Raw genomic sequence first — 24358 nt, forward strand, 5'->3', positions numbered from 1 at the left:
TATGTTCGGGGCGCCTGGCTGGTGCAGTCAGCACCCGACTCTTGATCTTGGGGTGGTAAGTTTGAGCCCTGTATTGGGTGCAGAGATTACTTAAAAATAAAATCTTGAAATAAAATGGGACAAGTTGTAAAAAGAACATCGGGACTAATAGTCTTTGTCCCACTTTGCCGATTAGATCCTCAAACGAAACAGAACAAAAGCTGCCCGCAGCCACTGGGTAGAGACGGCTGGGTCCACACGCACTCCCACTGGATCAGGACGGTTGGGGTGAGTGTTAGCAAGTAGGAGTCCTTGGAGGTGGTCCTGAGTGGCATCGGTCAGATGTCTTTAACCTAGGTGTGAGGTGATGAACCGGAAGCTCCTGAGAGTGCTGAATGAGGACTTCGGCAAGGCCGGCCTCTGACGGCTTCGATAAAGACCTGTGGCAGCAGGAGAGAGAAGCATTCCCCTTCCTCAGCAGGCAACAGCAGCAACTAGAGGAAGGGCCAGGTTGGCACGCGGGCCTTGGGAACATGAAGACGGACACTCAACAAGTAACGAGGTCTCCTGAGATCCAGCCGCAACGCACGCTGCCAGTCAAGATTTCCCAGGTGTAGGGCAGACCAGCAACCGGCTATTCACAGCACAAAAGGTCGTGAGCCAAAAGTCATCTGTTGTCATTCCTTTTGTGAGGGTTTTCCGAATTCTTGATTGTTTCTGGCAAGCAGTTGACACTGGAGAGCAACTGTCATGCCAGAACGATGGATTTCTGGTAAGAGCCAAAGTCTACCTGGGAAGATCTGGAAAAATGTGCTTGCCAGAAATTCCATAATTTCACCAAAAGGCCTTTACGCTGACATTTGAAAGGGTGAGAAAAGGGCTCAGGTGAAACTATAAATGTTGGTATTCATAAGAAAGTGTGTGTGGCTGAGACAGAGCAGTTGGAGAATCTGTTAATTTTCATGGAACAATGGGAAAGGGTAAGGAATCTTATATTGGGTTTCAATTTAGGAGATTGTATTAGGCAAAGGGAACTTGCGATGTTAACACCTGGAATCCCCAGGTACCCTAGAAACAGGGTGAGGACTGGGATATGGAAGGCCTAATATAAGGGGTGACAGGGTCAGTGTATGTCCCCAAATTAGAAGTGAAGTGATGACAAGTGATTTCGCCGTGGGGGTTATTACAAAACTTGAGGACCACGGGATCCAGCATCTGTAGGCCATGGTCTCCAAATCCTGATTCGAGAAAGAGGCAAGATGTAGTTAAGCATGTAGTTCAGTTCTCTGATCCTTTACCAGAATGGTCTACTAAAAGTGCGTGTTTGGCAAACTTGTGACGTGTTGATGATTTCATCTCTGAGATGAAGAATGAAATGTGACAGCCTATTTAGATAGACTTTTCTCCTAAAAGGAAACATGTATGGTTGCAAGTTCACAGTTTCATATAGAAACGGTATTGGGGCACCTGGGTGGCTCAGTTGGTTGAGCGGCCGACTCCGGCTCAGGTCATGATCTCGCGGTCTGTGAGTTCGAGCCCCGCGTCGAGCTCTGTGCTGACAGCTCAGAGCCTGGAGCCTGCTTCAGATTCTGTGTCTCCCTCTCTCTCTGACCCTCCCCGTTCATGCTCTGTCTCTCTCTGTCTCAAAAATAAACGTTAAAAAAAAAAATTAAAAAAAAGAAAAAGAAAAGGTATTGAGACTAACAGTGGAAAGGGGGTGTGAAAAAAAGAGCAAACACCGTGCCCAGATTCTAGTAGGGGGAGCCTGGGTAAGCAGAGAGTGTGGCTCTAGGGCAGGATGGGGCTCAGCTCTGGGGTGTAGGAGGCTTCGCTTAGATGGGGTGCACACTGTGGTAAGTTTAGAGACCCCTGGGTAGGACTTCATGGCCAGAAAGGAAAAGGGACCATGGTATAAGAGAGAGAGAGCCCTCAGAAAGGCAGTTTGGTCACATGAAAGAAGGCACTCGGGTACCTCAGAGGCTCCGGGACAGTGACGAAGCGCTCTCCTGGGTGGGAGGTACCCGGAGGGCTCCTGAAGCTGAGGCTTTTCCAACTGGGGCTAGTCAGCACTTAGAAATTGTGTTTAGATGTATGGAAACCAATTTGACAATAAATTATATTAAAAAAAAAAAAAAAGAAATTGTGTTTAGAGGGCAAAGGTTAAGAAAGGAGGGGCATGGTGTAAAGACAACAGCTGACCAGAAATTGCAGGACACGGCTGGGGAGGGATTGGTAAAGAATCAACCCGGAAATGATGGGGACCTTCCAGAAAACATGGCTTTGTCAGCATCTGTTTCTGTGGTCCAGGATCAGGCTTTTCCCTTTGGATCTGCTGAACTCTAAGCCATCCCCAGTCCATCAGGGTCACGACTAACACTGAGAAGTTCTGCTGTGAATATACTGAACGGTGTCCCACGCATGTGCCACTGGCTAAGGCTGTGGACGGGAGCGTCAGCATCGCTTGGCCTGCAGGTAATAAATGCAGATTCCTGACCACCCCCGCCTTCCTTCTGTCCCCAACCACTTCAGAATGGAGGTCCGCCCCCCAGGAATCTGTATTTCAGACATGGTCCTCAGATGATTCTATCCAAAAATAGAGTTTCAGAATCACTAAGCTAAGTAGTCTGCCCCCACCCCTGATGCTCAGGGCCCCCATGGGTATGTGGGTTTACAGCCTGGAGGTTTCTTTTTATCTGCCACAGCTTTGCTGCAGCTGAAGCGACAACAGACAAGATTTCCTACGGAATAGAGCCTTAAAAAAAGTCATAACTTTTCTAATGGTTCGATTTGCAGTGATTTTCAATTCTACACGTTAGAAAAATACAGATGTCCAGGCCCCCAGCCCAGATCAATTAAGTCAGGATGTCCGGGGGGCGGGGGGGGGGGGGGGGGAGGGTTCCAGGCTTTTTTTTTTTTTTCTGTTTTGTTTTGCCTTTATCTTTCAAAGTGGTTCTGATGTACAGCCAGGGTGGAGAACCGTCCCTGTTTAAACGTTACAAGGACTCTATTCTTCGTGATGCCTTTAGGTCAACAAATAACTCCTTTCCGGTTCCTCTCCATCAAAGATACCTCTCTGAATTAGAAAGGATGAAACAAATCTGGTTAAAAGAGAACACTCTATAGAGGTGCCGCACAAAATACATTTGTGTCTCTTGGCCCCAAAAACTTGCTTTCAGGGCGCTGAAAAGATTTGCAGATAAAACTGAGTAGCCATGGGTTCTTCCAGGGCATGGGAAATGAGAACGTCAAAAGACAGGAGTCACAGAAACATCAGCCCAATTGTCCCAAAGGTGACTCACGGACAGTACAAGCCAGTAAGTCCGCATCTGTTTCCTGGAAACGTTATAGCATGCTTAATTAAAAAGTTGTGTGACTTTAAAGAGGAATCTGTAAGGAAGAGCAGACCGTTCCTGTTTGGGTAGGTCAGGGAGTGCTGGCGATGGAGGTTGTCCCCACATCTGACAAGATCACACAAAATAACCTCACATGCCATGGGGGAGAGACGTGGACCGAGTTATTACTCAGTTTATGTGAATTTACAGCCTGCTTGAACACATCCAAAGGGACCTTTAGTCCTGTTTCTTTCTTTTTTTTTTTTTTTTAACGTTTATTTATTTTTGAGACAGAGAGAGACAGAGCATGAATGGGGGAAGGTCAGAAAGAGAGGGAGACACAGAATCTGAAACAGGCTCCAGGCTCTGAGCCATCAGCACAGAGCCCGAAGCGGGGCTCGAACTCACAGACCGCGAGATCATGACCTGAGCCGAAGTCGGCCGCCCAACCGACTGAGCCACCCAGGTGCCCCTCTAGTCCTGTTTCTAATACTAAGATTCTTTGAAAGCTATAGTTGTGAACCTTCTTTTTATGAAAGTGAATTTAATGGAAGGGATTTTGTCCCAAGTGATGTTATACTCTAACCGAGGAAGATACACGTATATATTCTCAGAATTAGAAAGAATGAAACAAATATGGTTAAAAAAGGGCACCATATAGGTACCTGTACCTGTACAAAATGTAGTTATGTATCTTGGCCACGCATACCCACACACAAACATATTTGGGGACAGGGTTGGAATAGCCCAACTCATATTCTTCCACATTAAACCCATCTAAAACCTCCCCCCCGTAACACTGTGCAATAATATGTAACAGACTGTGGCTTATTGGTCTCTTGGTCCAATCTCAGCTGTTGTTTTTCGCCTTTAACTTTGGTGACTCACTTGCACTCCGTTCTTAGTTCTTACGCAGATAATAGAGAACCGTCTTAGCAAGAGCTGCCCTGATTTCACTCCCTTGCAGATGTCCGAGGCTTAGCCTGCTGTCACGCAGTGTGTATCCACACTCTCTGCACAAGTTCACCTCCTAACAAACCACACGGGCTCCAAGCATATTCTGCAAACTTAGCAGAAGACTGCATTTTGGAGATGTTTGCTTCTCAAAGAATCTCCCATCACACACACACACACACACACACACACACACACACAAGCCACAAGGAAGGCTGGGAAATGTCTTTATTTGGGGCAACCAGTAAAAACTGATATTCTATTAAGAGAGGAAGAGAACAGACATTGGAGCACAAGTAGTCTCTCTAGCATATTCCTGGAAAATATAACATTTAAGAAGGGGGGGTGGCTCAGGGAGGGAGGCATCCTCACCTCATCCAAAGAGTGACATCTGGCTTAAAGTACCCAAGTCACCATCAAAAAGGCTTGTGCTCTCCCTGGCTTTCCTTTACAGGGAACACCCCTCTGCGACCTTGGGGGCTGCCCTCCTAGGGACCTGGGCCCCAGGGTGTGAGGTGTAAGGTGGCTGTGAAGGAGACCAGAGCTACTGAGCCGCCCCCAATCAGAGCCAGCCCACAGCCTCATTAGCTCATCCCAAGAACCACGGACGAGATTCTGGGCCGGAGCTAATGGTCAGAAACTGGAGGAAGATTCTCCCAGCCACAAAGCTCATTACAAGGAGAAACTCGTTTTCCACACGCACCTCTGCAACACGCGCACAGTCCGCTTTCTCGTCATTCCATGCCTCACCTGGCACCAGAGCATTTTCAGTCAGTTCCCGAGTGCTTCGCTTACACCTTTAGATTTAGCACGTTCTTTCCTTAGTGCTTCCCCCCCCCCCCCGCTTTTATCCCTTCAGCCGCGTAGCAGTTTTCTCGAGCATTTGAGCAAACCCACATATGTTCCCTCCCCCACTCTTCTTGAAACAAAGAGAATGCTGCTATCACAAAAACAAAACAAAACAAAAATGCTGGAGACGATTCTGTCCTTTAGGCCCGCAGGGTGGATCTCAAGCCATGCATTCTTCTACCTGTGTGGAGCTTTAATTAGTGTAAGTGGGAGGTCTGTGCCGAGCAGATTTTTTTCCCCGTTAATAATGCTATGTCACCCTGAATGCCACTTGCGGTTTGGAAACCGACAGCGCGTGTTATTAGACAACAGCCACTAGTCCTTCCCCGGTGTGAGCATCACCCAGGGGCAGGCCGTCTCCGCCGATGGCAGCGAAGCCCTGTATTTGAAGTGCCTTGTGGTTTACACAGCGTCTCACGTGCGTGCGTGTTGTCTCGCGTCGGCCTCAGGCTCACCCCGGTAGTAAATAAGTAACATCACCCCCACTTTGGTGAGGAAAAAAACCGAGCTAGGAATGGTTAAGTGACAGGATGAGCTAAAACTGGCTCTGATCTGTGTTGCTAATGTCAGATGTTCAAGAACTGTCCGTGGCCAAAAGAGAATGAGTATCTATTTTTAACAATGTTCTTTTCTTCCTGCCACAGTCCAACACTGCCCTAAACTTTGATTTGATGGGATTATTTCCCACCGTCCTCTAAGTCAGGCTTTGAAAATTCTTTTCTGCCTCTGGGTCTTGTTTTGCCTGGAGGTGAGGACGACAAGCGTAGATCTTTCTTACATAATCTCCAGGTCTTATATTTTTGTTCTCTACCTGACAATTTGTAAAGTCACTCTGAATCTACCACGGTAAAGGAAAACAGTCTCTCTCACTTCTGCTGTTTAAGAATTCGATATTTAAGAGGTAAGGATTACATATAAATACTGCTTATCCAGAAGCCTTCGGAATATTTCATTTCTAGTAGAAATGCCAGATGTTGTGTAAGCAGCATTATCCCTTACAAAGCAGCCTGAAAGGGAATTTTAAAAATTCTATGAAGGTAACAAGAACTGGGGTTTTTTTTTTGTAGGAAGAAGGTAGTTTGCCCAGAAAATACTTAATCAGTTTACAAGACTGTCCGAAAACAGATTTTCTCATGAACATAGCTAAGAGTCCAATCATTGTTTTAAGGATGGTTCCGGATGGAAGTAAATGTTTAGTATTTTAACACATATTGGTGTGTGTCTGGATAAGTTTTTTTTTGTTTGTTTTTAAAGAAAAATCACAAGTTTTATAAAATCGAAGAAACTTTAAACCCGTGTCATTTATAATGTAAAATTAATGCATTTGAAACTCAGTGGTTGACTCATGGCTCCCACATCCATTTGCAGTTCTTGTTAGCTCATATGGTTTTCTTTAACAATTAGTGATATCAGCTAAGTGGGACTCTTTCCCACTCCTACCCACAGAGGAAAGTGCTTTTGTGAACGTGTCAGCCCCGCTCTGTCATTACACGCCACCACGGAGGGCACCATAAGCAGGCTGCCTGTTCATCCTCCATCACCGATGTTGGTACAGCGTCAGGAGCCCAATCCAAATCAGACAACCCTAAAATTTCCGCCCGTTTATTCCATGCACATAAGCCACCTTTTTAGCACCAAGAAATTTTGTATCTAGACCAGATCTTTGAAGTCTTCCAGTGCAGCCTCTTTATTTTGGACACGGGGCAACTGAGGCACAGAGCGGTCCAGCCATTTGCCCAACATCACACAGCTCATAGGTGAGCCGAGCTCCCAGGTCTGTGTGGCTCCAAAACCTTTGCTCCTTCTGCCTCACTGCTGATGATTGGGTCCAGGCCCTCTCCACGCCTTTTCCTGCTCAGCTGCCTTGCACTGGTGTCCTGCTAATTAGGAGGCAATGTCACAGACGGCCGGGAAAGCGTTCCAGGCATGGGAAGCCAGCTATCGTATCCCTCCCTGGGTCTCGGCTCCACTGTTTGCCATCAGTGTAGGTTTCTCCAGACCGAGCTGTTCCATCACTTCTTCCTGCAGGTGCTTCCTCAGTACCCTCTCCCGGATGCTTTCCAGTGACACAGTCCCCTGGTCGGTGCCTCTTTTATGTAAATGGGACCTCCCCAAAGTGGGACTCCTCCAACTTGTTCGTCATCCTTGCATTCCCAATGTCCATCAGTTCCACCGCTGTCCGCCTTGTCTCCCAGCCCCCCAAATTCTGTCGCCTTTGCTTCTCCTCCTCCCCTTCCAGCTCCCGGCACTGAAGCAATTTCTGTCCCAGCTCACCCTCTTTCTATTCCCATGACTCAGTATTTTTTTTTTACCTTGACTGTGGACATAGTCCTTTAACTGGCTTCCTTGCCCCACGTCTCTCCAGAAATGCTTTCCTAAACTCCGACAGCTACATGAGGTCTGATGGCTGCTGTCCTCACTCCCTGGACAGAGGAGCTGCCCGTCCTGGATTCCACTTCTGCTGTGCCTCTGCCAGCCCTGTGGCTTTCGGTACGTGATTTATACCTTCGGCCCCAGTTTCTTCACTTACAAAATGAAGATATTGAACAAGACAGTCTCTAAAGAGATGCCTCTGGTTCTGAGCTGTTAGGTCTCCCCCCTCTGGTCTGCCCACCAGACTGCTTCCAAAAAAATCTTTCTAAAACACTGATTTTTCCCCCCCGTAATATCCTTCAGTTGTCCCTCTTTTCACATAAATGCCAATCTCCATAGCCTGGCATTATGGATGCCCTACAGGTTGGTGCCGAACCAACCCCCCCCCTTGCCTTATTGTTCCCCACACTCAAGCCAAACTCAGCTACTTGCTTTTGGTCACACTCGTGCCACACTCCCACCTCTTTGCTCTTATAGCACCGAGCACCGTCTGCCTTGTGCCATAAGCTTGCTGGCAGGGGCCACACCTTCTTCACCCTTGTCTCTCGCACAACACCAGGCACGGAATAGGCACTGAATAAGCAGTTCTCGAACGAATTTATTTAGCCCAAAAATTGCACTAAACATTTTTTGGCCATCATATCATATCCTTGATTCCTACTGGGCTTCTGGTCAAAATCCTTAAGCTTTTAAAAAATATAATCTTTAGTTGAGTCTTCTTTTGTCCTTTCCTTTTGCCCACCCTTTGAGCTGATATTCAGAACTTCATCTGTTAGTTTAATTTTCGTCCATTGTACTTGTCTTTACAAATGTTTTGTTGTTGTTGTTCTTGATTCTCTTATCTAGTTTATTGGTTTCCCATTATGTTAGCCACAGGTACAATGGGTATACTGACCGTTCCACTGAAGTTACTGATAGTAATGTTGAACAGGAGAAAGACGGGTATGGCACCTCATTCTCTAGCTTGACAATGACCTCTTATCTAGCAGTTTTGGGATATGGTTGTTTAAACACATACGACTAGTTGCTCATTTTATTATAAGTCATTGCGTATAGAGACAATGAAGAATAACCTATACATTCATTCAACTCATTTATTAGTGATTTATTATATTTTAGTACTCATTTTATTTACTTCATTTTAATTACTCGTATTTATTAACTCAGTCATCACACGTGAGCCTGGGTGTTAGGCTTCGTGTAATATAAAACAATGATGAAGATTTGGCCCCTGTCCTCTTTGAGCTGCAGAGAGCAAGTAGGACTCCTCCACAGACCAGTGTAGTCCAAGGTAGAATGGGGGTAGGTCAAAGGGCTTTGAGAGTCAAAGGGTGGAAAGGCACGTGTCTGCCTGGATGAAGACTTACAGAATGAGTAGGACTGTCGTCAGTGAGGACGAGGATATTAAGTGCAGGCTAAGCTGCTGTACCAAAGAGGTCCACCAGACAGAGGCTTTTCTTCACTGGTAGTTCATTTCTCCCTCAACAGTCAAGGTAGGTGATCCGAGTCTCTCTGCTCTGTCCTCAATATGAGGTTTCCACTTGTGTGTTCAAAGTGACCGCTCCAGTCCTCCCCATTGCCAGCCAGGGAGGCAGGGAGATAGAGGCCAAGATGAACCACTCAGTCGTTTCAAGGATATAACTGGGAAGTTGCTTATGTTGCTTGTATCCATGTCGTGTTGGCCGGTGCATAGTCCCATGACCACCCCCAGTGGAAAAGGAGTCTGGGAAATGTAGTTTTTCACGGGGTAGCCCCATGCCCAGCCAAAACTATTACTTTTGAAGGAGAAAACAGATTCGGGGAAGGCAATTAACAGTCTGCCACAGGGAGAAAGAGAAGGATTCCATGTGAGGAGAAAAACTGTGAAAGAGAGAGCCGGTGGATTAAATTCTCAGCTGACTGGAAGCAATCGGGGACATAGATTTGGATTTAGTAGAAAAGAAGTGAAAACTTAGAGAAGAAATGCACTGTCTGGAGAGCTAGAATTCTTCACCTCTGAAAAAACAGTCAAGAAAAATGGTAAGAAGAATTTACACTCAAAGGGAGGAGGTACAAAAGGTCAGCCTTTCTGACTGGTGGCTGTGTGATTGGAGGTGGGGTGGAGAGGAGAGGTATGGGAGACTCGCAGCCTAGAAACCGTTCAGAAGACGACAATACTAGCCCGGACGTGAGGAAATAAGGGTGGGAGCAGAAAGAGTGGACTGGAAGGAACGAAGTAAGAGGGAAAAACAGCTTGGTTGTCCACATGTGTGCCTCCCGGCAGGCAGCTGGGGGCAGGGAAGGACAGAGCTGGAGGGCACCAGAGCCTGGCCTCCTGAGGGGTTCAGAATGGGGGGGAGGGGGCCTCCAGAAAGCTCTGCCTTTGCCGTGGTCGGGCACGGGCTTTGCTGCATCTTCCCAAGCCCAACGAATAGAACCCGGTTCTTTCTGGGTAAAACAAAGAGCATCACAAGAAGCTCCGTTCCTGAGAAGGCGTTTTGTTCAGGAGCAAGTGCTTTTTCTCCATCCGTCCCGATTTTCATTTCTGTTTACGTTCAGTAAGAGCATTACTGAATGTTAAAATAACGTGGCCTGTTTTCCCCTGCCCCTTCCTCGGTCACCAGAGGTAGGTAATCTGTTCTGGAAATGCACCTGTTCTCTGGATTTATATGGGCTCTGATAGGACATGTTTGTGTAACAATAAAAATCATCCCCTTTGGCAGATACCTTGATGCCCTGTGTTCTGTTCATGAGGGATATTTCGCATCTGTTCAGTAGTAGCATTTCCCCCACTAACCAGATTCCCTAGGGTGGCCAGGTTGTATTCCAAATCAAGGAAATCAGAGCTTGTCACTCCTAACGGTTGGTCAGGGCCATGTCTAAAGGGTCGGAGCCCTAGATGGAAGTACGCAAGCAACCCCTGCAGATCCCCAAGAGAGGAGAGGCAGACAGTTGGCAAGGGCCTCCAGCGAAGGTCCTTCTTCCCCTCTCTGTCTAAGGCATTCCCGTCTGGAAGGCAAGGACATGCATAATGTCGGCGCAATCGTAGCAGCTTCGTTGTACTGAGCACCTGCTTTGTGCCAAGCGGTGGCCTGGGGACTTAGGTGCATGATCTCATTTGTCCCTCACGATCGTCCTACGTGTCAGGTTCTCTCTACCTCCCTTTTTAAAGAAGAGGGATCAGAAAGGTCAAGTGACTTGAGCAAGGTCACATAGGATTCGAACCTCACTCTGCTGGATTCCAGAGTCCAAGCTCTTAATTACTATACTGAACTGCCTAGATGGAGTATGTATTCTGATGCTGTATTGGCTGTTTCTCTGCCTCTTGGGCATTGTCAGCCGGGACGATGATGCCACACAGGGGGAGGGTTTCCAGGAGGAGATCGGGAAGAACAGGAGCAGGCAGAGCCTGAACCTGGGCCTTGGAGGGAGGTGCAGGGGACAGAAGAGAGCTTAGCTGAGGGAGCACATGGGTCAGGTGGGCAGATTCACTCCCAGGGAAGTTGGGTGGCATGGGGGTGAAGAGCACAGGTTCTGAAAGCAGGGCGCCTGAGTTCACCCTTGCTGTGTGGCCTTGGCCAAGGTAGTCACCCTTTCTGTGCCTCAGTTTTCCCCTCTGTAAAATGAGTATAAGAATAGTATCCATCTCATAGGATTGTCATGAGGATTCGGCAAGGGAATATATCTGAGACAGAGGCTGTTGCCCCCGCATACCCCTCTTTCTTCTTTTTCCGTAGTAATGACTCCCAGTTTTGAGCTAGGCATGTGGCCTCCCAGAATAAAGACTATACTTTCCAGCCTCCTTTGCAACTCTATCTGGCCTTATGAGATACAAGCAGATGTTATGTGGCCACTACCCGGAGAGGCCAGCTGGTATCTACTCTTTACTCCCTTTTTCTTTTTTGTCCTTCTTCCAATCTGCTGCCTGGAATGGTGGATGTGATGTCTAGCATTCTGCCTGCCATGTCGAGAATGAGGCCAAGAGTCTTTTTTTTTTTTTTTTTAAGTTTATTTATTTTGAGAGAGTGTCAGTGGGGGAGGGGTAGAGAGAGCGAAGAGAGAGAGAGAATCCCAAGCAGGCTCTGCGCTGTGAGCACAGAGCCTGACACGGGGCTCAAACTCACGAGCCATGAGAGCAAGACCTGAGCTGAAGTCAAGAGTCGAACGTTCGACTGACTGAGCCCCCCCAGGCACCCCTGAGGCCAATACTCTTAAGGATAATGGAGCTGTGAGCTGGATGGAGCCTGTGTCCCTGAAGAGATCATGAACAGAGCCACTAGACCAGTCGTTGGCCACCTACTTCTGTACTTTTACAGGAGAGAGAAACAACTATCTTAGGTAAGCCACTATTTTGGGGGACCTTGATTACTCTTGGTTGAATCTACTCTTAACCTGTACAACAGGAAAAACACTTAAGTGATATCATAGTAAGCAATTCAACAACTGTTGGGTAAGCGTTATTATTATCGTTATTTTGCATTAAATAATGGATGAGGAGGCTAAATCACAGTTGACCTGGAACAACAGGGGTTTGAACTACACAGGTTCCCTTGCATGTGGATGTTTTTCAATAAATACAGGGCAGTACTGTAAATGTGCTTTCTCTTCCTTATGATTTTCTTAATAACATTTTCCTTTCTCAAGGTTACTTTATTGTAAGAATACGGTTTACAATACACGTGACATAGAAAATAGGTGCTAGTCGACGGTTTCTTTCACAGGTAAGCCTTCTGGCCAACAATAGGCTATTAGTAGCTACGTTTTTAGGGGATCAAAAGTTATACACGGATTTTTGACTGCACAGGGCGATCAGCACACCTGACCCCCCATTGTTCAAGGGTCAGCTGTAAAAGAGAGCTATGGAAAGCAGAGGAGAGAATTGTATCAGAACGCCAGGTTGAGGCTGGTTATTAAAACTTAGCTCTGAGTTGCCTGGCTGCTTCTACTTTGAAATAAAGAGAAGCCTTCTCAGCCTTTTGAGCAGAGGTTTCCTGTGGTGCGGGGGGTTTTGTAAGGCAGTTGAGTCTTGCACTCCTGGATGGGGAAGAAATAAGTTCATTAAGGAAGCCATTGCAGGAACCCAGGTAGGAAGTGTTAAAGGATGATGGCAGTGGAAAGGGAGTCAGGGAACAGATATGGAAGAGAATTCAAAGGAGCTAAAGAGGACTTGACAAGAAATAACTATGGGGGTAAAGGAAATGCAGATGTCAGATATTACTGAAGCTTCACATCCAAGCAATTATAGTAGTTGCTTCCTTCAGATGTCTGCTACTAAAATGCTGTGTAACAAACAATGCCATAATCTCAGTGCATTACAACAATAGGCATTTACTTATTGCTTCTGGGCGTGCAGGGGGCTATGACTCTCCTGGGTGAATGAAACTAGCGAAGTGTGGCTCCAAGCTGCCAGTTGTATTCAGGTCTGTTCCAAGTGTCTCCTCATTCCGAGAGGCTATCCAGGCAACTTCATCTTGTGACAGGTGGCAGAAATGCAAGAGACTAAGCCAAGCCATGAGGGCATATTTAAAACCCCTGCTCACATCACTTCCACTAATTTCTATTAGCCAAAGCAAGTCATGTGGCTAAGTCCAAAGACAATGGGGCACAGAACTATCAGTCAACTCTTCTGGCGCTGGAAGGGTCACATGATGGGAGGAACAAAGACTAGGGACCAATAACCCAATCTGCCATCACAACTAAAATAAGAGTGATACCCCGACATGGAAATTCGCAGTAGAGCATTAGGTTTCTTACCACAAGGCACACCTGTGCTATGACAGGCATCTGACCAGCCGATGGGTTGTGTCCCCCTGCATTTTTCATCTTTCCCTCGTCCCCTCACACACTATAGATAGGGTCCTGCTGTCTGTCCTACAGTCGCTCCTGAGATCAGCCTTGCAACGGACATTAGTGGCTCGGCCATCATAACAGCTATCAATATTGGACCTGCTACTAGAAATAAAAGACTAGAAGAAAATAGGCCAAGAAGGTATTACTATGGTGGGACTCCTGGCTATTTTAGGTCTTTGCGGATTTTCCAAACCTTCTTCGATGACCGTATACAAATTTTATAATTTCAAGAATTCTTTTAAATGATTTTTGAAAAAAAAAAATATCTTGTCATTGGCTCAATTCTATTGCCATCCTTTGCCAGTAAATATCTAAAGAAAAAGTCTATGGGAAGCATTAGCACAGTGCACCTGCCAAGCCAGGCCTTCCTTGTAGGAACACACTCATCAACTAACACGAGGGTAGTCAATGTCATTCTAATACTAATTTCTCAGACATGGTTTGAGCATTCTCCTCACCCCCTAAATTTGGGGGCGGTGGGCAGGGAGATTTTTAGATGGAATCCAAAAGAGCCAACAGAGAGTTTCCTCTTTTTTTGCCTCTCTTTCTTCCTTTAGTTGCTGTTTTGGCCGTCTCAGGACAAAGTCAGGCAGGAAGTCGGCACAAGATACCTACCAGCTATGGACTTTGTCAGTTTTCCAAATGCTCTTCTGCCCCAGGGATGCACAGACCCTCAGGCAAAACCACCCCTGCAAAGAATGCTCTGCTGGGATCACTTCCGCCAGCCAAAGCCCCATTCTCTCAGGCACAGGGGAGCAGGTTTTGACTCAAAGGAGCACCGGAGCCACTGACATAAACCCTGCTGTGACCTTGCCCCCACCCACCACCCTCTCCTTTCTCATAACTAACCTCCCATAAGACTCCTAGAGCCATTGACCTCCTCTTCCTCACTTCTCCGCAGGCAGCCTGGCTTATTCCTCCCACCTCTCCCTCTAGGGATCCTACCCTATGGGTCATCAACAAACTTCTCGTCAAGTTCAAAGGCCAGTGCCCTTGGCCCCTTGGCTGTACGTGAAATCCTCAACTGTTCATTCTTCAAACTTTTCTTCCCTTGATTTCTATGAAATCAAGCCTCTCCTAGTTCTCCTGGTCTCTCTCTGAACATTCAAGTTCTTGTTTCTTCCTCCTCGCAGCCTTTGCTTGTTGTCCGGGATGTCGCCCTCCGCCCACCGGTGTTCTCTCCCCCACACCCTCTCGCCACTGATTCTTTCTTAGTGTCAGGCATGATTTCCATGATCTACATGCCGATAACTCCAGCCCAGACGTTTCCCCTCTGACTTCTATTTCCTGGAGGTGCTGGTCCTCACATGGGTGTCGCGTGGGCCTGAGATCCGCCAGGTCCAGGGCTGAATTCATCTCCCCATCAGGGCTCTTTGGCTGCAAGCAACAGGGACTGACCCTGACTTGCCAGTGCACGGAAGAGACTAATTGGAAGGATTGCAAGATGGTTCCTAGAATCAAGGGAATCACTGGACAGCCTGGCGTCTGGTAGCCTGAACAAGGCCACTGCCCAGATTCAAGTTCCCGGGAGCAAATTTGACACACCCAGCTCAGATCATGGCCCCACTCCTTGGGGTCTGTAATCAAAATAAAGTGGAATGAGAGACGCAAAAGGTCTCAGACAAGACAGCAGCCACCAAGCCTTCCAAGTTTGTTTTTCTTCTGGACCAGAAGGGAGTCTCTCTCTCTGTCTCTCTCTGTCTCTCCTTCCCTCTCTCCCTCACTCCCTCTCTCCCCGCTTCCCCCAACTCAGGTATCTCAACGCCAGTCAGTCATTACATTCTGAGATTTTTAAAGTAGTTCTCCAAATGATGGCCTTCTCCATCCCTTGGACCTCTGACCTCCTTTGGAGTCTTATGATCTCTTGGCTTGATGACTACTGGTGGCCTCCTAAAAAGTCTCTGCTCCCTCTCTTGTCCACCTCAAGTTTGTCGTCCACGTGATAGCCAGAGTGATCTATCTAAATCCAGAGCTAGCCACGTGACTCCCCTGTTTGAGCTCCTTAACCTAGAGGGTGAGCTATGGGACTGGCAGCCCACATTTCTTGTTACCAAATAAAATTCTGCGGGGACCTGGCCCCTACCCACAACCCCTTCGCTGCAACCTGGTTTTTGTCTGTTTGTCTGTCTGTCTGTTTTTGCTTCTGGCACTCCCTCTTCCTGCGTGTCTTTCTTCTCCCCCTACCACCGTACCCCAACCTGGCCGTTGCCAGTTTATCTTTAAAAATCGAATGAGGCTTCACGTCCTCAAGGCTGCCCTCCCTAAGCCTTTCCTGACATTTCATGAGGGGTTGAGGATCCCTCCTGAGTGCTTCCATAAGGCCCTGAGCATATCTCTATGATCACCACACACAACCCACTGTTTGAGGAGTATCTGTTCAGGTGCCTATCTCTCCTACTATCTACACATTCTTGAAAAGCAGGGATGAGACAAGGCATACAGTAGGTGCTTAATAAACGGTGGTTTGTTTTTTTTTTTTTTTGAATGGTCACTGACTTTGGTAAATCATGTAACACCTTCTGAGTTTCAGCTTCCTCACTGCAAAAAGGAGATAGGTCGACCTCTCCCGTGTTGTGCGATTAAGTGAGATGATATAAATGGAACGCCTTGCATGGTGCCTGGCACGTGGTAAGTACTCAATTAAAAGTCACTTTCCTCACCGCCAAAAGCCCCTTTTCCCTCACCAGTAGAAGAGAAAAGAATGCTTAGTGCCCTCTGCTTAACAGTGCGTTTCCTCTACTGGAGTGTAAGCTGTATGAGAAAATGAGGCCAGGCCTATATTATTAATTGCTAAATCTTTTGCAGGTGGCAGGTGCTCAATCAATATTTTTAGGATAAATGAGTAATCATTATCTGTGCTTATCTGACCCTGCATTTGTGCCTTCAATGAACTTAACGTTTTGTTTCCTTTTCCCATTTAAAAAAAACAAAAAAACCCCACCATCTTCAATTTCTTTAGTAGGCACGGTTTCCTGTTGCAAACCAGCCAAGGCTTGGGGAAGAAGAGTCACCCCACCCAGGCCCGCGCCACAGTCCGGGCTTTTGCGAGCCACGCTGTAGCCCTGGGCAGGGTGACTGCAAATGCCCTGGGGAGGGGCACTGACACCCCTTCACCTGCTGACTGGCTCGGAGCACATGCTGGCTCACTGACGCCTACTGGCCCATTTAATACCCCTAACAGTTGTGGGTGGGAGGTACCCTCCTCCCGCTGTATCAGGCAGGCTCCCAGAAGGGACCGGTTAGTGTTCTCAAGCCGGGGAACTGAGAAGAGTTTAATGAAAGGAATTTTGTAAAAGGGTGAGCAGGGTTTAAGGAGTCGGCAGGGAATAGGGTAAGTACCCCAGGGCTGGCAGCGGCAGAGTCCTTATCACCCCCCAAAATAAGAGGAGCAGCCAACCCACAGCATCCCAGGAGGGAGGGAGCCAGGACCATAAATACCCTGGCCTCTGCTTCTGCCTGCAGGGTGGGTGGTGGCGGGGGAGAGGGGGGTGATCCCCGGTGCCAAATGCACCCCGGCCGGTCGGAGGGGTGGGCTTTCCAGGCCCCGGGTAGGATGAGAAGAGTCAGGAGTGACCATTGTAACTAGGCTAGCCAGCACTAGGTGAGGCAACCCCTGCTGTCTAGCTTTTAACCTGCCCACTCTGCTCCTCTGTCTCTGAGACAGCGGCATGTGACTCCATTTGTCTGGCCTCCCATGCCCACTAATTGTGCTTCCATTGAGACTAGGGCAGATGGCAGCACTCTGGGCTGTTCTGGAAGCTTCCGCGAGGACCCTAAGAGATAGTCATGTCAGCATGGGACAAATGGGGAACTCCCAGATGAGGAAGGAAGGCAGTCCAGTCTTTATAAATACATACACATACCACACACACACACACACACACACACACACCCCATGCTGCTCTGTGAACACGCACACACACACACACACACACACACACATCCCATGCTACTCTATGAATATACACATGCACACACACACCCAGGCTGCTTTGTGAACACACCCACATACATACACACACCGCCCCCATGCTGTTCTGTGAACCCCTAGGAAACCACCTGGTAACTCAACTCCAGGAGCATGGAGAATGCATCAGTGGACCCACCCCAGCACAGGCCCCTGCGGCAGTTAAGATCCTGGCTTGGGAATCAGACTCCCCAGGACTTGAATCCTGACTCTACCACCAGCTATGTGAATTTGGGCCTCATTTGTGAAACGGAAACCGTCATACCAGTAGGGGTGTTGTGAGGATTTAAATGCAACAGGCAATTTGCTTTGCACTCATTAAATGTTATCTACAAACCCCATCACGGTCATTTCTGCAGCTTTGCACTACCGTAACTTTCGACCTAATTGCTGACTCATTCCAACTTTCAGAACCCTTTAAGAATGAATACTTCTACAACTAAGGAAAAGGATGATGATATCTGGTAGGGAATTTTCAAGCATGACTGTGACACAAACCCAGTGGGCATGGCCACGCAAATATTACCGTGCCTCTTTTAAAGATGGAGAGAGCAACTAGCATCCAAGGAGACTAAGTGACTTGTTCAAGGTCACACAGGCAGTAACTGGCTGAGTCAGGGGCATCCCACTAAGGAGGCAGCACCTGCCAGCCGGCCTCCGCGGAGGCAGGTCTTCGCCCCCCAGAAGGGGCCGCCCTGCGCTCCCACGTTGGCTGTGGGAGGCCGGATCGCTTAACAATATGTGTTTCCCCAAACTGTCATTATGTCCTTGTCGGCAACAAGGAAAATGTGAGCCACTTCCTCCAGCTGTGCCTGCGAGCAGGGGAGTGGCGAGGGCCCGCGGTTGGGTTGGCCTGTCCTCCGGGCACCGCCCTGCGGTCTTCCAGGCCCCAGACCGCCTCTCGGAGCTTCTGGCTGCCGGCAGCGTGTCGGCTTCCCCGGGGCTGTCGCTGTGGTCAGGGACAGCGAGAGGAACCTGGCCCAAGGCTCCGCGTACTGGAGGTGGACGCCTGACAGCGAGAAGCCCATGTCTGAAAGCACGGCGTGCATTAGCATCCTCTCCTTCAGAGAGAGCTATTTTTGTCTTTCATCTCCAGAAACCGCGTTCCAAGATCAGGGAGGCAAGTGTCAGAAGGAGAAAACGGCCAGCGTCTCGAGCTCAGAAGAGAACAAGCCCCTGCTATTTCCTCCACGACAACGACGGCAACAGTTGCCCCGGCCGCGACGGAGCTGGCTTCCCCTGCCCTTGGGTACCACACGACGTCCCGCACCCCCGTCATCTTTCTGTGGGATTTCTCTCCACACGCTCCACGGAGGAACCGGGTTCGTTGCCATGGTTACCAGCAAGTCACGTGGCAGCCTGGCTACCTAGCGGTGTAGGAGAACAGTGGGAGCCGAGGAGCCGGGGGGAAGCATCCCTCCCCCACATCGGTGGCTTTTTCTTAGCCGACCCGCACGGCCCCAGAAGTCTTCCTCATTTCTGACCTGCCCAGCTCTGGGGTGAAGGGCCAGCCTTTCTTTGAGCAGCAGTATTTCCCTTTCATAATGGGATCAGCACAAGCCTCCTTCAAGGGCTTCTCCTTCTGGTCCAGGAGCCCCTCTGCCCCTCCCCAACGCCTCCTTTCCCTGACTCCTCACTCACACACACACACACACACACACACACACACACACACGCGGGTGCTGTAATTAAATAGCTGTGTTGAGTGGGAACGGGTGGAACATGCAGCCTACACCCCTTGAATAAGCTCTTTTTAAAAAAATCTGAGGATGGCATGAGTCAGGGAATTTCGAAGCCGTGATACAATCAGGACAGCGATGCCTCCAGGGGGTGGTGGCAGGGAGCATGGACTCACCCGGATCGTCCACACACCAGGCAGGGTCTGCTTTCCCAGCCACGGCCGTGAAGGGGGTCCACAGAGCCTCAGACTTGGAGTCATGGAAGTGGGTGTATTCCGCCAGTCTCTGCCGTGGTGGGGCAGTCCTGGCGCCTGGCCATTGCCTTCCAGGGCAGAGGAGGTCTGGGGCCTGGAGGAAGCTCTCCAAAAACAAAGCTCTCTGCCTCCTCCCCCCACCCCCTCCTTCCCCACAGAACCAGGCCACGTTAGCAAGTTAGCGCGAGCCCGTGCTCTGAGAAGTTGGTCAGTGAGTGGGTGCACCTTAGCAACAGCACGGGCTGCGAGCGCACGTCTTTCTTTCCCTGACGGTCACAGTTGCCTACTTCTTTAGGTTCAGGTTACATCGCATCTTGTCAATTCCACCAGACTGGCTGGCGCGCTTTCTTTCCCCGAGGCGAAAACAAAGTCTAGATGATGGAAACAGACCCGGAAGAGTCGGCAGGCAGCAAAAGGCAAGGCCTGGGAGGGAGGCTGGCCCAACTGTGCTAGGTTGGTTCCGAGGACTCGCTTCGGGACCCCTGCCTCAAAGAGCAAAGTGTATTCCGGGAGAAGAAGCAGACAGCTTCCCGCACGTCACTAACCTTACGGAGCACCGCAGGGCAAAGACCGAGGAGACCAAAAGTAAGGGGGCAGGGATGCAGCCCAAAGGGGTGTGAGACTCTATCCAATGGGGTACAAAATGCAGAACTTTTTTTTTTTTTGAATCTGCTTTGGTACATGTATCATAACGTACATAATTGTGTCCAGTAGGATCAGTTTGGGCTGAGATTAAGAAAGAAGAGCATAGCCAAAACGACAGGAGCTTCAGCAGGAGACAAGTTAATTTGCCCCTCAAGTAAATGGGCTCCGGAGGCAGGCCGCTTGGCTGGTGAGCTGTCTTTCCTGGTTGCTCCAACATTCTCAACAGGCAGCTGCCACTTCACTATCCAAGGCTGTTGCTCATGGCCAAGCCGTCCTGTTCACGTTCTAGGCGGCAAGGAGAAAGGAAGGAAGAATCACATGTGCCTCCCGTGAGGACACTTCCTGGAAACTGTACTGTCCGCATTTAGCATTTACCTAGCATTTTGTCACATGACTTTGCGAGCTGCAAAGGATCCTACGAAACGTCGTCTATTAGGGAATGCTAAACGTGCCTATCGGGGAATGTTATTGAAGGAAGCATGGACAGTGGGGTGCCATCCGCACGGGTGTATACTTACAAAAAATAAATGCATCTGTTAGGGGCATAATCAAAACTGTGGCCTTTGGGGTAGAGTTCAAAGACCACTGCTATGGATTATATACCCTAGAAGTACATATAACTGATTGAAGGAAGGAGTGAGGGATTTTTTTCCCCACCACCTTGCATCCATCCATCCTTCTCCTGGTAAAGCGGTAAGGTGCGTTTTGTGTGTGGGCTCATCTCTCCCCCATTCTCAGCCATGCCGTTGTGAGGGGGCCCTAATTCGCCTTGGCTCACCAACTTCTCCCACACCCTTGGCCAATAGGATTGGTGCGGGTTGCTGAGAGTCAGGTCCAAGACTTACATTCAGCTCCTAGAAGGGGCACAGTGGACATAAAGCTCTCAGCCCATGAAGTCTGGAGCCACCCAAACCCCCCTACCACCCGGATAGGAGAGCACAGCCCTCATCTAGAGGAGAGGGGAGAAGCCACACCGAAAGGACCAGGTCTTGGCGACCCCGTTTTAGCTCCGTATCAAACTGCATCGAAACACAGCATCACTTGTGATGAGGAGCCGTATTGGACCAGGTGCATGAGGTCAACCCCTACAACTGTCAGAGTAACCAGGTGGAAAGAGCCTGGGACAGGTGACTTCCTGGAGCAGAGCCACAGTCTCTGGCTGGATGTTGATGTGAAAGAGAAGTCAATTTCCATCTTGTTAAAGCGATTGTTTACGTAAGAGTCATTGTTTTAGTGGCTAGACTATAACCTAACGGGTACACATGTATTATTTCATTTAATTTCTTTTTAATGATCTTATTTCATTGCCCAAGGTCTTACAAGCAAGTGGGTGCAGGGCGAGCATTTGGGCCCAGGACTGGCTGACTCAGTATTCTCTGCTCTTGCGGGCCCTCGGCTAACTCTCCTCCCTCCATGCTGGGTGGGGTCACACCTTTTACTCTGTGCTGTCGTGTCTCTTTGCATGTGGCCGCTTTGGAGCCAGAAGCTGTGCGGTTCCCACTTGCATTGCCCCGGTCAGGCTGGGCCCTGGTGCTCCATAGCTGTTGATCCAATAAATAATAAATGGTGTTACTGAACTTCAGAACAGATCTAGCAGGCTGTTGGAGGATCAAATGAGATCATGTTTGAGAAGAGGTTTTGAAAACTACACAGCGGTTATAGTTAGCCCTTTTGTTAGGAAATCCCCCGTATTAGGGGCAGGAATGTGGCTGTTTCTGGCTCTGCCTTTTGGTGCCTTCCTCTGAGAGACAGGCCTTGGGGTCGTGTTACTCTTAAGAGTCAGAGGGCACCTTTGAGACCACTCAGATGCACCTCCTGGTGTCCTCCCACCCCCCACCCCCACATCAGGTGCACTTGTCCTCCTTGATGGCTTCACCAAGGGGTCAATTGGTCAGTGACCCTCCCAACAGCTGGGCACCATGGGCAAAATATGACTCGACAGTGTAGGGTAGGGGACAAGTTCCGTTCCGCTCCCCACATAGATCCAGGAGTTCTCTCCTTTTTGCCTCTGCACGTGCGCTTTCCTCCCCCATAGTCCGAAATCCTCTTTCTTTCTTTTTTGTTTTTTTTTTAAAGTTTATTTATTTATTTTGAGAGAGAGTGCAGGAGGGGCAGAGAGAGAGGGGGAGACGGAGAATCCCAAGCAGGCTCCACACCGTCAGTGCAGAGCCCGACACGGGGCTCCAACTCACGAATTGTACGATCACGACCCGAGCCAAAATCTTCTGAGCCATCCAGACACCCCCGGAGTCCTCTTTCAAGTTCAGGTTCAAAGTCACCTGCCCTGTAGAAGTCTTCCAAGTTTGGCAGGGGCATTTAGGTGGTCTCCTCTCTTTCTTGCTGTGTCATTTTGTACTTAACTCTATTATAAGACATATCAAATTACATTTTTATTTGTGCTTTTTTATAAACCCACTTCCTCACCCCTCCAAACTATCACCATCACCCTTCTTACATGAGATTTTCAAGGACAGAGACTTGTCTTACTCTCTTGATTCTCCAGCACCTACCTCAGTACCTGGCACCTGTTGATAATTTAATGAACGCTATTGAAGGGATGAGTGAGTAAACACGTGAGCAGGGGCTGAAAACTTGGTCCCTGGCGTGAGACAAACTCATGTCCAAATCCCCTTGACGAATCATACTCATTCACTCATACATGCTACTCATCCACTCATTCAAATTTTTAGTGAGTACCTATTATATTCCAGCCACCCTGCTCGACATTACCATAGGGCAATCGGGAGGGATGGGGTCTCTGCCTCACAAGCTTATATCTGAGGGAATGGTAGAGACTGAAAAGAAAAAAGCCCATCGGTAAGTAAACAAGTCTCTAATATGTCCTCCGAAGGCAATGAACGGGGGGAGTGTGACAGTGGACCTGAAGTTGGGGTGGACTACCTTGAGTGACGAGCGGGCAGGGAAAGCCTTGCTCGGAGCATCCGAGTGAGTCCCGAAGAGTGGGAATGAGACGGCCTTTTGGAGGGCTAGGGGGAAAATGAGGAACAGCCACCAACAGATAAAAGGTTCTTCTCTCTCTAAGGCTTAGTTTCCTCGTCTAGACATTGAGATAATAATAGCATCCGCTACATGGTTTTTGAGAAGCTTAAATGCATTGAAACACAGCATCCAGCCAGGCACACAGGAAGCACTCTATATGTTTTAGCTCTTATTGTCAGTTATGGGTCATGCGACAGAAAGGAAACGAGGGTGAGGCCATGTGGCCCTCTGTAATTGCCACTTCCTTTTCCAAGGTTCCAAGCCATCTGTTAAATCACCCACGTAAGAATGTTCCTGGGGAATTAAAAAAAAAAAAAAAAAAGAATGTTCCTGGGCACCAACGTCCATCTCTCTGGTCTACGGTCTCTAGAACCTCTTTCAAATGCGTGTACATTCCTCAGGTTGGCAGAGAAAATAAACCAAATGGAAACTTGTCTGTGAAAGCCCTAAACGAAGGTACTTATTGCTACTGCGTTCTTTCTCTGTCGTTTCCCCATAGTCTCTGGACACCCCATGTTCTGGCTGGTGGCACACCATCTGGTTAGCCAAGGACCTTCTTAAGCCAGGCCCCTGAAACTGAGCGTGGAACTTCCAGCAAGCTCTGGCCGAGCCGGGACCTGGCCTGAGGCCTGCAGACCCAGCACAGCCTCACACGTAGGTAATAAGTTAGTAGCAGAGGCAAGTGTATTGCCTCCCCCTTAGAACAACCAGATTTTTCTCCAGCCTCCTAAGTTCTAGCAGGTGAGACCAGTTTTGCCCTGTGACTCCACAACCATCGCCGTCTTTCAAGGAATTTCAAGACACTCACAAGGCTAGTCTTCCCTACTGGGCAGACGGGAGGATCTTGGCGTTTGTAACAGCAGCAAAGAGAAGGGTTCTCGGAATCTCAGAGGCAAAAGGCGTCCCTGCAGTTCAAATTTTTCTGAACCCGTGGTTTCTCTGATGAGGGGTGCGTGCGTGTGTGTGTGTCGTGTATGCACGCACATACGTGTGCGTGCAAGAGAGGACAAAGAGTGCTGGCTCCATGCTCTAAAGCCACTGACTCTTGTAGATACGGTTATTTCACGTATACATGTTTTCAAGGCTGCCCTTAAATGGTAACATCAGCAGAAAGATGCCAAAGAGTGTGGCGGTACAAGGGCTTAATTACAGGGACCTTTGTCCGACGAACATGCCAATAATTTGCCTAGCTGAATGATTCAGCAGTAATCCTGCCAGGTTCCCAAAAAAAGCCCATATCTGGGATGACGTAATGTCTCTCCAGCCCGATGCAGCCATCTCCCCACACCCACCGTCACACATTTACCGTCTCTTCTTAGGAGCCACATTTCCATCTGTGAGCTCTTCACTTGCCATCTGCATTGTGACAAATATGTATTTTATTATTTAAATGGTATTACAATGTACAGTGTTGCTAATCTAGCCCTTCATGTTTAGAAAGGCAGTAGAAAAATGAAAACCGAAAAAAATCCTAGCCCCTGGTGAGTTCTATGTCGG

General features: G+C 48.6%; 1 long non-coding RNA gene across 3 annotated transcripts in view; it reads left to right on the plus strand.

Moving 5' to 3' along the window:
* The first annotated feature begins 1640 nt into the window (after positions 1-1640).
* The window catches only part of LOC115506375, a 32385-nt gene continuing 9667 nt past the window's right edge, over positions 1641-24358 (plus strand). Inside the window, exons 1-6 of one of the 3 annotated variants that reach the window (XR_004343148.1) lie at positions 1641-2451; positions 3206-3293; positions 11657-15944; positions 18380-18605; positions 19512-19801; positions 23361-23519. This is a non-coding gene — a long non-coding RNA (uncharacterized LOC115506375). The remainder of the gene's footprint in view (positions 2452-3205; positions 3294-11656; positions 15945-18379; positions 18606-19511; positions 19802-23360; positions 23520-24358) is intronic. The other 2 variants (XR_003966344.1, XR_003966342.1) reach the window with 2 other exon arrangements.

The sequence above is a fragment of the Lynx canadensis genome, chromosome F2 (genome assembly GCF_007474595.2).
Source record: "Lynx canadensis isolate LIC74 chromosome F2, mLynCan4.pri.v2, whole genome shotgun sequence".
Classification (NCBI taxonomy): domain Eukaryota; kingdom Metazoa; phylum Chordata; class Mammalia; order Carnivora; family Felidae; genus Lynx; species Lynx canadensis.